Consider the following 11,573-nt stretch of genomic DNA (forward strand, 5'->3'; position numbering starts at 1 on the left):
CCCATCTAAGAATTCTTAGAGGACCCATTGCCAATAATTTCATCTCCATGGCGGAAGATCTTGAGCTCAGTTTGAGTTGGATTCATTCCTTGAAAATGCTTTCGGCCAAGCATTTGAAGATTTGTGTTGACTTTATTGAATTCCACTCTATGGATTTTCAGACTGTCGGACTGTGACCTCATTGATCTTATTCCCAACTTTGACTTGGATTTGGCACTAAAGAATTCTAAGATAGAGTCGATTGATGAACCCGTAAATATTGCCTGCCCATAAGTTTTGTAGTTAGGAGTTTGAACTATTTGTCAATAGTTATGAACAACGTTTTTTTTTTCTTTCTTTTTAGATTTTAAGGAGCTTGAAGGAATAAGCTTGATGATCAAAGAGAGCTTTTGTCATTGAGTTCATTTATCTCTTTATACAAAGATGGGTTCAAAGTGGAGGGAGTTTTGTCATTGAGTACCTGGGATTTCCTACTTCCCTTAACGAGAGTGATCAGTGATGTTGAACCGATTGAAGTTTTTTTTTTTTTTTTCTTTTTTTTTATGACATCTCTCTCTACACTTTTCCCTCTGTATGTGAACTGTGTTTGGTTGAGTAGATATGATTTATTCCTATTTAAAATGATAGAGTAAAATATGTTTATGGGTTTAATATTTAGGCCCTGTTCGCTTTTCAGTAAGTTACTTACCCAGGTAAATGCAGTGTAAGTTTTTTCCTACGAAACACTTACCCGAGTAAGTGCATTTATCCATATTCTTTTATTTCTCATGTAAATAAGGCAATGATCATTTTAGCCATAAAAATCCATTATTAAAAAGGGAATTTTTGTTCCATTCAAGTGTTGAAAACTTTTTCCCTAGGTGGGAAAGTTATTTACCCACCTAGGAGATGAGTATCACTTACCCGGGTAAATGATACCCAGGAAAATAAACTTTCCCTGATCCCCACTTAAATTTAAGAAAAGAACATGGGATTCTTGGTCAATGGGAACCAAAATCCCATTGACCAACTTTCCCCCCTCTCAAAATTTGAAAAAAAAACACCCCCTTAATGTCAAATTTTACTTTATTTGTTTGATGCTTTGTAGCAAATTGACTTTGGAGGAATATGGGGGAGTGGTGAAGATGTTTTAACATTTTTTCTTTTTATTTAGATTATGAATAAGCTTTTGGTTCCCATGGCTTGAATGGGTGTGTTTATTACTTTTGAATTTTTTTCCCTTTTCAAATTCCACTTTTGTGGATGGTTGTTTTTTTTATTTTTTATTGCTCAGTTTGTGGTCAAAATAGATTATAATAAACTAAATATGTGCCTTATATGATGTAGGATTTTAAATTTTTAATCTTTAATGTTGTGTATGTACAAGATGTAATGCTGGTTGCTTAAAGCTATTTTGTAGGCATTGCAATTCGAGTATTAAATGCTAATTTTAAACTTTAAAAGTTTTTTGTAGCCTAAAAAAGTTTTTTGGATATATTCAAATCCTGTAAAGTTTCTTTCCATTTAATGGCTTAGAGGGCAAAACAATGGCATACCAAAAAAAGTTCAAATCCCGTAACGTGTTCCAAAGGTGACATGTACATGTTGGAATCTTAGGACTTGGGACCTCTCTTCAATACAAAAAAAGGACCTCCTCTCTTGAGATTGACATCTAGAAGGTCGGAAGTACTTTGCGGTTGGTTTTTTTGAGTGCTAGCTTTAGTGGTGGAACTCTTTTTTTTCTTTTTCCGACAGTTGATGGGCTTTACTAATAAAAATAATTTTTATAAAAATCCATCCCATTTAATAACATCAAAACTAAAAATTTTAAGTTTCATTCAAAATTAAATTTAAAAATATTATTTTTAAATTGTAAAATACTAAAATTTAATAAATTGTTAAAGCATTATTAATTTTAGAGTTAATATTTATTAATTTAAATCCATTTAAGTTCCAGTTAAAGTAATAAAATAATACAAATTAATTCATTTAACCCAAAAAAATAATGAACCTATCAATCAATGATGCCATAGGCTCCTTTTGTTTCAATCTCTCTAAATAAATCCCATGCATTGCATAATATTTATATATAATATAAATGCGTTATTTTTAATACCATGTTTATAGAATTTCTAATAATTATAGTATTTTAATAATTACAACATTATTAATTGATTAATAGTATTTATTACTAAAATTAGTTATTCTATTTATTAATTAATAGTATTTATTAGTATATAATTAGCAATATTATTAATTAATTAACAATGTTTATTAATTAACAGTATTTGTTAAAATACTGTATTTATTAATTATCGGTGTTTTAATAATTTAACATATTTATTAAATAAAGTTAATTTTAATAAATACTGATAATTAATTCTAATTACCAATATTTTACTTAATTTTGGTATTTTAATAAATACAATATTTTGAATAATTATAGCATTATTAATTAATCAGCAGTATTTTATTAAAATATTGTATTTATTCAAAATAGTATTTTTAATAATTACAGAATTTTAACAAATATCGCATTTTTAATAAATACAGTATTTTTAGTAATTATAGTATTATTAATTAATTAAAATTATTTATTAAAATACTGTACTTAATAATAAAAGTAGATAAAATAGAGTATTATTCCAAAAGTACCCCTAACATGTTTTTGTATAGAAAAAAAAGTTGACCAAATAGAGAAAAATAGAGTGGGCATTGCTTGGCTCATGAATAGGTCTAATTGTATATATCAAAAATCATATGAAATAAAAATTTAAACATCTTTTTCAACTTTTTTAAAAAATGGACCTCTCATAGCTTGGCCCGATCCGCGGCCTGGCCTGGCCCAAGGCCATCGACTAGCTCGGCCCACAGCACGGCATGGGCCCGTGCTACCAAACTGATCCCCCGAATTATCCTAGGGAGGGAGGCACAACCTGAGACACCCTACGGGCTAGCACGACAAAGTGCGGGCCGCATGCGGGTCGTGCCATGCCGGTCCAGCATGACCCGATTTACGCCTCTACCTAAACCCACCCAATACTGGGGACGGGGCGGGGATTCCCCATCCTTGATGACGAGTGGGGTGCCTTGCCCCTAAACTCGCCCGACATTGAGTGGTTGCCTTGCCCAGAACCTGCCTAACACTAGGGATGGGGCGGGGATGGAGTAGAGTGTCTTGACTATAGTGTAGGAAGAGGGATGGAGTGCCCTGCATTGAACCCTCTCCATTGTCATTCCTATATAATTGTTAATTATTAGTGATATTAATAAAAACGTTAACTTTTGTAATTATTTTTATTTATTTAAAGTTAATCAAATTTTCATTTAAAAATAATAAAAATAATAACAATTATTAAAATCACTACAAATTAAATTTATTACAAAATATTTATTCATATTAAATTAATAATAATTATTTTCTATAATACAACACTAAATGAAAAATATAATTATTAAAATTTTAGATATTAACAATAATTTTGAATACTTTTAGTTAATTAACAACAAATTTTGCCTATTAATTTAATATTAATTAATAATAAATAAAAATTATTAAATCTTCCACGTGGACTTCTGTCTCTCCCTCAAAACTCACCCCAAAATCCCCTTTCTAGTTTTCTAAGTTCTTTTATTTCTGAAAATTTTAATTCCATGTAATTAGATCTTCATGTCTCCCGTTTCTTCAGCCCAACAACGTCAAAATCATGAGAAGTTAGGAAGTTCTTCGTTGATATAACGCAAAGAACTTCAAGCTTCTTGGACTCTTCCCTTTGATCTGACGTCTCTTTCCCTTGCCCATTTCATCTCATACACCTCTTTCCTCTTCAAAATTTTCTTCCTCCCCTACCAAATGAATCAAGATCCTAAGTAATGCAGTCATTCAGTCCTAGTAGATCGTGGAGATTCAGAAACTCGATTCTTGGAAATTTAGAGACCCAAAGAAGCCTGGTTGGACATTCCTAGATCAGGGCAGAGCACTCAGACACCAGGTTGATCGTGAAAGGTTCCTCTCTCATCCTAGGCATGTGAATCATTCTCTTCCACATCATTTGGATATTTTTCGGCGTCCAATGTAGTTTTAATGTCTCCCGGGCGTCTAAAACCAAAACAGGGGATGAAACCAATGAAAAGTCTTACCTAAATTGATGAAAAATCTCATTTTCTAGCGTGAATAATGCCTGCCAGTGTTATTCCCGCTTAAATACAGTGTTTAGGGATGAAAATCCATGGAAGTTGGCCCCTTGCATGTGCTATAGTGGTTGCTACATCGAGCGACAACTGTAGCTATATGCGGGTGAAGAAGAAAGATATTGCGGGTCAGGTCTTGCATATCTGACCCATATCAACAATTATATAATGAAATGATTAAGTAATAATTACTGATAATTATTACTTAAAAATAAATAATTAGTAATAAGTTATTAAAATTAAATAATAATTGGGGCAGCGCCATAGAAAACTGCAATTGGTAGTTTTAGGATTAGATTTAGTCCACACGTGTTTGATGCTCACCATTTTCCAAAATTGAGTTTGATTATGGGAAAAGAAAATAGATGATAAATCGTGTGTCTGAAAGCTTGTCGTTAAGCGCAGTAAAAGGGTGAGAACGGGTCGTATCCATAGGGAAATAAGGGAAAAATTAATACGTACTCAAATTTGGACAAGAGAACACAAGTGGGAGTTGCAAAAATATAGAAATTAATTAATTAAACTGGAAAATTAGAATCCGAACACTGCTAAAAGTTAAAAGTGCAAAAAAATAAATAAATACAGAAACAAATAAATGAAGGAAACGAAATAAAAAAGTTTGTAATCCGATCAGAGGTAGCAGTCTCCGAATCTCTCCTTCAACTCTCGAACTTCTCGAGCTAGGCCTTCCGTCTTACTTGAAGATTTTAAAATAAATTGCAAAAAGGAAATAACGAAACTGGAAATGACAGAACAAAAATTAAAACTAAAGCTAATGGTTGGGATCTAAATCCAGAGGTGGTAGTAGTGTCTTTGACGAATTGCAAGTAGGAACCCCTCTTCTTGCCTGGGCATCCTCCTCTTCCTCTACCCTTGAACTTCTCAAGATCAGCCTTTCGCCTTACCTCGGGGCAGAATCCAACCCTTTGTCAGAAGCCCTTAGGTCCTTTTTATAGAGAAGGGTGGATAAAATTGGGACTAGAGAGAAAGAGGGGGGCGATAGTTGGGTTTTAGCAAAGATATGGGCGCCCTAGGGTTTCTAATGAAGGGTTACGATGGTTCTGGGTTAATCCTAAGGTTGAGAAGAAAAGGAAAGGGCACCCAATATTATGTAGGGCTGTTGGGCGCCTAGAAATTGAGGGTGGAGGTTAAGGCACCTAGGGTTGAAAGGTGGAGATTAAAAGGAGTGGGTGGCGCCCTAAAGTTGATGGTTGACATAGAAAATGGAATAGAGGGCTGAGATCTAATGACTAGGGGCTGAATGGTGAGGATTAGAAGTTAGGTGGCACCCTAGGGTTAGAAAGCTAAAAGGGGAGTGCTCTAGAATGTATGGTGGAGATTAGAAGGGATGGAAGGTGGAGATTTAACAGTTAGGGGCGGATAAGGTTTGTTAAGGATGAAAAGAATGAGTTAGAAGGCGCCCTAGGGTTTGTTAAGGATGAAAAGAATGAGTTAGAAGGCGCCCTAGGGTTTGTTAAGGATAAAAAGAATGAGTTAGAAAACGCCCTAGGGTTTGCTAAGGAGATGGGAGCATGCTAATAAAGTAGGAGGAGCGCCATTCTGGGTTTAGCAGATAGGAGGCGCCCTCATGTTTTCAGTTTTTCACAAAAACACCCCATCTCTCAACTGGACTTCACACCAGCTTCCAAAAAACTACATTTCAGCCATGTAACTTCCCCAATTTTCCACAGAAGTTGCACAGATACCCTTAAAGGTCACAACATTGAATTTAACTGGGAAAAGGGCACACTTTGACTATTTTAAGGCCGAAAATACCCTTGAAATGATGCCCTTAAGTCATCAAAATACAGAGTTATCACACCCCCAACTTAACCATACTAGTCCCTTAGCAATGCAACCTTAAAATTACACTGAGTAAAGAGATCATTCCCATTGCAAGATCATCCCTCACAAAATTAGCCAAGTATCCTGATTCCAGAATTTTCAAACTTTGTATAGATCGTATTGGGCTTAAGGGGTAAAACTGTCCTACTTTGAATATTACAGAAACTTGGCTTAAAAATCTTATAACCCTTCCATTTGCAGACTATCTTGATAAGCTGAGATTGATCTTTAAAATTAGGCGAGTATTCTTCTTATCATTTCTGACAAAGGATTTCTACCCTTGAACTTGATATGCACTTGCCTTAGGAGAAGAGACTCAATTACTAAGTGTTGTTAGACAGTTTTGTATGCCCTTAGCTTCAATCAGAATGATGTACTTTATGAGTTTATTGTAAATGAATAAAAGTGCATATTTGATTCATGTTCCCTTGGTATGTTTCTGTGTAATACCCTTAAACTGGACACTTAATGAGACTCGTGTTAGTTTAGAATGTTCACAGCCAGTGGGTCGGTATGTTTCTGTGTAATACCCTTAAACTGACACTGTTGTGCCACCAAGTCGGTTGGGGTGGTCTGTCTCAACTGCCAGGGTGAGACCCTAGGCACATAAAGTGTAGGATTAATCGAATCTTTGAACTGGACCAGATTTCTAGTATTGCCCTGGACCTTGGAGATTAATGGGCAAAACTGGAAAGTTACACCCGACCCCTAGACTTGATTATGATACTGCATTAGGTGTCGGATTGGGCTGTCTTTGATGTACCAATCAGTGAGATCCTTAGTGGGGGTCAAAACTTGGGTATGTTAGGACAGTCTGAGAATTCATCTAAGTGGGTGATCATAGTGACAGGATCAGCCCCTTTGTCGGACAAAGGTAATGATCGGGGATGCACTCTCTCTCTGATGGAAACCAAGACTGCCGGCAGTCGATTTCAATCGTTGAGATTTGTTTTGCAAAATATATTTTATATGAGATATAAAAGTATATATATTATGGCTTCTGAAAATGTTTGCAAAAGGTTTTAATTCCCGGGATCCATATAAGTAGAAGGTGCAACACTGTTCCTTGCAGTAGAGGGAGAGGTCCTCTCTTGTCGGGCAGTGTTTGATCATTATGGGTTGAGAGGTTGAGTGTAAGACCATTGAGGGTAATGCCTGATGGGCTAATCTTGCATCTATCCACAGTCCCTGGGTGTTACAAGGTGGCTTGGCCCAGGGACCACTTAGGGTAAGTGTTGGGCCCATAGAGCCCATTTGATGGGTTTCAGGGGGTGCACTGTCTATAACAGTGTATTCGGCCGGGCCTTGTAACAAAGGCTGGGTTGAACCCATGTGGCTGATGTGTACATCAATGCTTGGGTCCCACACCATACAAGGAAGCCCAACTGGGCAGCAATTAGGAAGGTTAAGTAAACACATAAGCTTAATGGGCCTAAAGCCCATTTCGAACTGGACTTTTTTAATAAGTTAAATATGGGCGAATTCTGAGATGGATTAGCAGATAGGATAGGACCTTAACCCTATCCACTCAGAGAGTCCAGATCTAAATGTGATTTGGATATGCAAACCTCCAAATAAGATTAGGAGAAGGTTGATCCAATCTGCAGATAAGATAAGGGTTTATCCTTATCACCTAAAGAGATGTTTGATCCAAATAAGATTTGGATCAGCAACTCCTAATTGGATTAGGAGCTAATCCTTTGGGGTTACAAATAAGGAAGGGGATGGCAGCCTTTAGAAAGAGATAATCACATCCTCTTCAGAGATGAAAACACAAAAGAAAGATTTCTGCAATCCCTACAAAGATCTTTGTTGTCGCCTCCTTCCTGCAGCCGCCAGACATCCAGTTCGATCTCCAACTTTGTGGGAGAAGTCAAGATTCGATCTTGACATCAGTTCTTTGTGAAATAATTGAAAGGAAGCTGTACTCACGTGCCATCCTGTTGTTTCTTGCGAAGGTCAGAGTTCTTGGAGAAGAACACTACTAATTATGCTCCATCCTACACTGCGCCATTTTCAGTGGGAGCAGTCTTTGGATCCTTCCTTGGGTGTGAACACCTTCGTTGGGAGATATTATTTCTCCGTATCAAGTATAATCCTCTTATACTCTTTTTGGTTCAGATCTGGTTCAGTTTATGGTTCAAGATTGATTCTTGAAAATATGATTTTCTAAATAGGGAATGCGATTCCCAGTTGAAGGGAGAGAAAAATTTTTGAAATTCGCCTCTTTATTCCGCAAGATTTGTAAATCCATATGATGAATCTCTCATCCCTTCAAGTGTTAGGTAAGTGTCTTTGGCATTCCCTTTTCCGTTTGACGCGAATCTTGACACATGACTTAGGTGAAGAGACCCAGTTACTAAGTCTAGGGTGTCCATTGACATTTTCTTTTCTTTTTTTTTTTCTTTTTTGCAAATACTATTCAGGGTAGTCCACTATCTCTAACAATTTTGAAGAATTTTTGTCTAATTGCTCAATCTTTCTCTTTTTACCTTTACAGGGGCAAACTTGGGAGTATTTTCTAATTTCTAAATGGTTTCAACAATATTCAAATGAAACCAATTTTGACTCTTATCACTTGCTACCAATTTCTACAAATTCAATATTCTTTTATCAGTTTCCTTAACTTTTTCTGTTTGGGAATCTCTTTTAATGGAAAAAAAATTAGTGAAATTTTAATTCTACATATTTAAAGGCTTAGCTTCTCTTTTTTTTTTTTTCATTTTCTCTCTCTCTCTCTCTTTCCTCACCCCCAACTTAAATGCCATTGTCCTCAACGACATAACTAGACTGATGCACAAAGGATTTGGGCCAAAGGGAACAATGAATAGGATTTTCCTGAGGGGTTCAAGGTCTACCACCTAGTCTCGAATCAAAAGAAAAACTCAACTCCTAAAAGTAGAAACACTAAAAGCTACGTTGGGTTGCCTCCCAACCAACACTTAGTTTAACGTCTTCAGCCAGACACATTCATTCATTTCTTCCATCTAGACTCTCAGACTCACTTTCTTCTTCATACAAATAGGGCTCAGACAGGGCTAACCAAGGGGTAGACAAGCTATCCGAAAGATGGTCCGCTATATCTACATTGCATTCATTTTCCCTTAGGTTTGGATACTTAGAGGCACTAAAAAATTCAGTTGGACTTTCTACTCCCCAAATGAAACGTCCATTTCTCCCGATTTACAGTTAATGTTGGCATTGGTCATTGCTAGAAATGGTCGTCCTAGGATTATCAGGTTATGGTTCAGTTCCTCAGTTAGGGTCATGTCTAGGACAATAAAGTCTATAGGGAAATAACAATTCTCTATCCTGACAATGACGTCCTCAATAACACCTCGAGGAGTCTTGACCGACCAATCAGCGAGTTGTAGAATTACCGGGGTAGGTTTTAACTCACCAATCCTGAACCTTTCATAGATGATGGACATAAGCAGATTGACACTGGCCCCAAGATCCAATAGGGCCCGATGAAAAGTGATTCCAAAGATGACACAACTTATGAGAGGAGCACCCGGGTCTTTCCAAGGTAGTTGGTTTATGAGGACCGCACTAACATCCACCGAGAGCATCACTTTTTGTGGAGCCAACTGTGGCTCCCTCTTTTGAGTGCATAGATCTTTCAAAAACTTGGCGTAGGCCGGGACATGTTGAATTGCATCGAGGAGAGGGATGCTAATATGGACTTGTTTGAAGAGTTCCTTGATTTCCTCGTTGTGAATCTCTTTGTTTTTCCACAACAGCCTGGTTGTAAGTGCGGTTAGAAAGGGGACCACAGGTTGGTTCGTTAAAGGTTTTTCTTCTAAAGTTTCCTTTCCTTCTTCTTCTCCCCCCCCCCTCAACTTAGGTTCTTCCTGCTCCTTTTCTTCTTCTTCAATTTTCTTCTTCTCATACGGGTCTTCTAAAATTTTCCCACTCCTTAGGGTTGTAGTAGGTTTAGCATTTTCAAACTAGGGGTTCTTAGGAGGTGGTTGAATTTGTGGAGGAAAACCAGTGGTTAATTCCTAGGGTTTGCAACCGGTTGACTTGGTAACTGCCCCACTTCTCTCCTCACATTAACTTCGGCTAGCTGTCCTATTTAGCTTTCTAACCTAGCAATGGACTACTACTGATTTAGGATCAGTTGCTAAAGTTGCATGAATTGATCATCTACTAAATGGGATTGCAGAGGTTGTGGGTAACCCTGATACGGTTGGGCCAATTGGTTCCTAGGGTTTACCTACTCGAATTGACTTTGTACTAGTGGCCTCTGAAACTACTGTGCCATAGAGTTAGATGGATGATGATATTGTTGGGACTATAGATTGGATTGATGTGTCCTCCAAGAAAAGTTAGGGTGATTTCTCCACCCAGGGTGTAAGTATTTGAATATGGATCATTGTTGGGCCTTGAGAAGCTCTGGGCTGCCTGAACTTGTTATTGGATAAAGGGCGGAAACTGGGCTGCCGTGGGGCAGTCATCAACTTGGTGGGTCGGGTTGGCACAAATGGAGTACACTTCGGGATAGGGTGTAGATGGGCCTGATTGCTGGTTAAAGGTGAAAAACTGATCAAGATCTGGGCTAGAAGATCTACCCTGTCCAACTTTCTAGAAATGGCATTCAAGTCCATTTTTGCCTTGGGCACTACAACTAGATGTCCTTGTCTTAAAATTCACCACTACCCTTCTATGAAAGAAGTCAACTTTAAAGTTTGAACCACTAGCATAAATAAGGAAACAATCCCGAACAAGTTCACATAATTACTCCATTCTCTTTCAATTATTTGGAAAAATAGGACCCTTGTCCTTTGAGAACTTCTCATATCACATTTGAATTATCTTCATCAATTGTCTTCTGATTATATCCACCATGGTAATAATGAGCTTGTCCCTAACACCCATTATCCACTTATTAACTGATTCAGAGAAGTTATTACATATGTCATCACTCCGTGCCCTAGGTCAAAATGTTAATATAGACCATAAGTTTGGTAGAACCCTCTTCACCCACTCAAATGCATCTTTGTCCAATTCCTTTAATACCCTCATATGTCACTAGGGGTGGCCACGAGTCGAGTTTCTCACAAGCTATTCGAGCTTGGCTCGTGAAAAGCTTGGCTTGGTTTGTTTTAAACCAAGCTTTGAGTCGAACTTGAGCCTAATATAAAGGCTTGTTTGCGAGCCTAGTATAATAAATAAGTTTTTTTATTATATACATACAGCATATACATATAAATATATAAATACATATAATAAATAATTTTTATTATATAATAATATTTTTATTTTTATGTATAATGGTAATAATTTTTATTATTCTTGTTTTTTGTATGTAAAATAAAAATATTATTTATATGTATATTTTTTTATATGTACAATAATAAATGATTTTTATAATTCTTAATTTTTTGTATGTAAAATAAAAAAATATTTTTATATGTATACTATTTAAAAAAAACTTGGCTTGTAGTCGAAATCAAGTTGTTCCAAGCTTTGAACTAAGCCGAGGTCGAGCTCGAGCTTGAGCCTAACACAATTTCAGCGAGCCGAACTTGAATAATGAAGTATTCGGCTCAACT

The sequence above is a fragment of the Nelumbo nucifera genome, chromosome 6 (genome assembly GCF_055504915.1).
Source record: "Nelumbo nucifera cultivar China Antique chromosome 6, China Antique-T2T, whole genome shotgun sequence".
NCBI classification, from domain to species: Eukaryota; Viridiplantae; Streptophyta; class Magnoliopsida; order Proteales; family Nelumbonaceae; genus Nelumbo; species Nelumbo nucifera.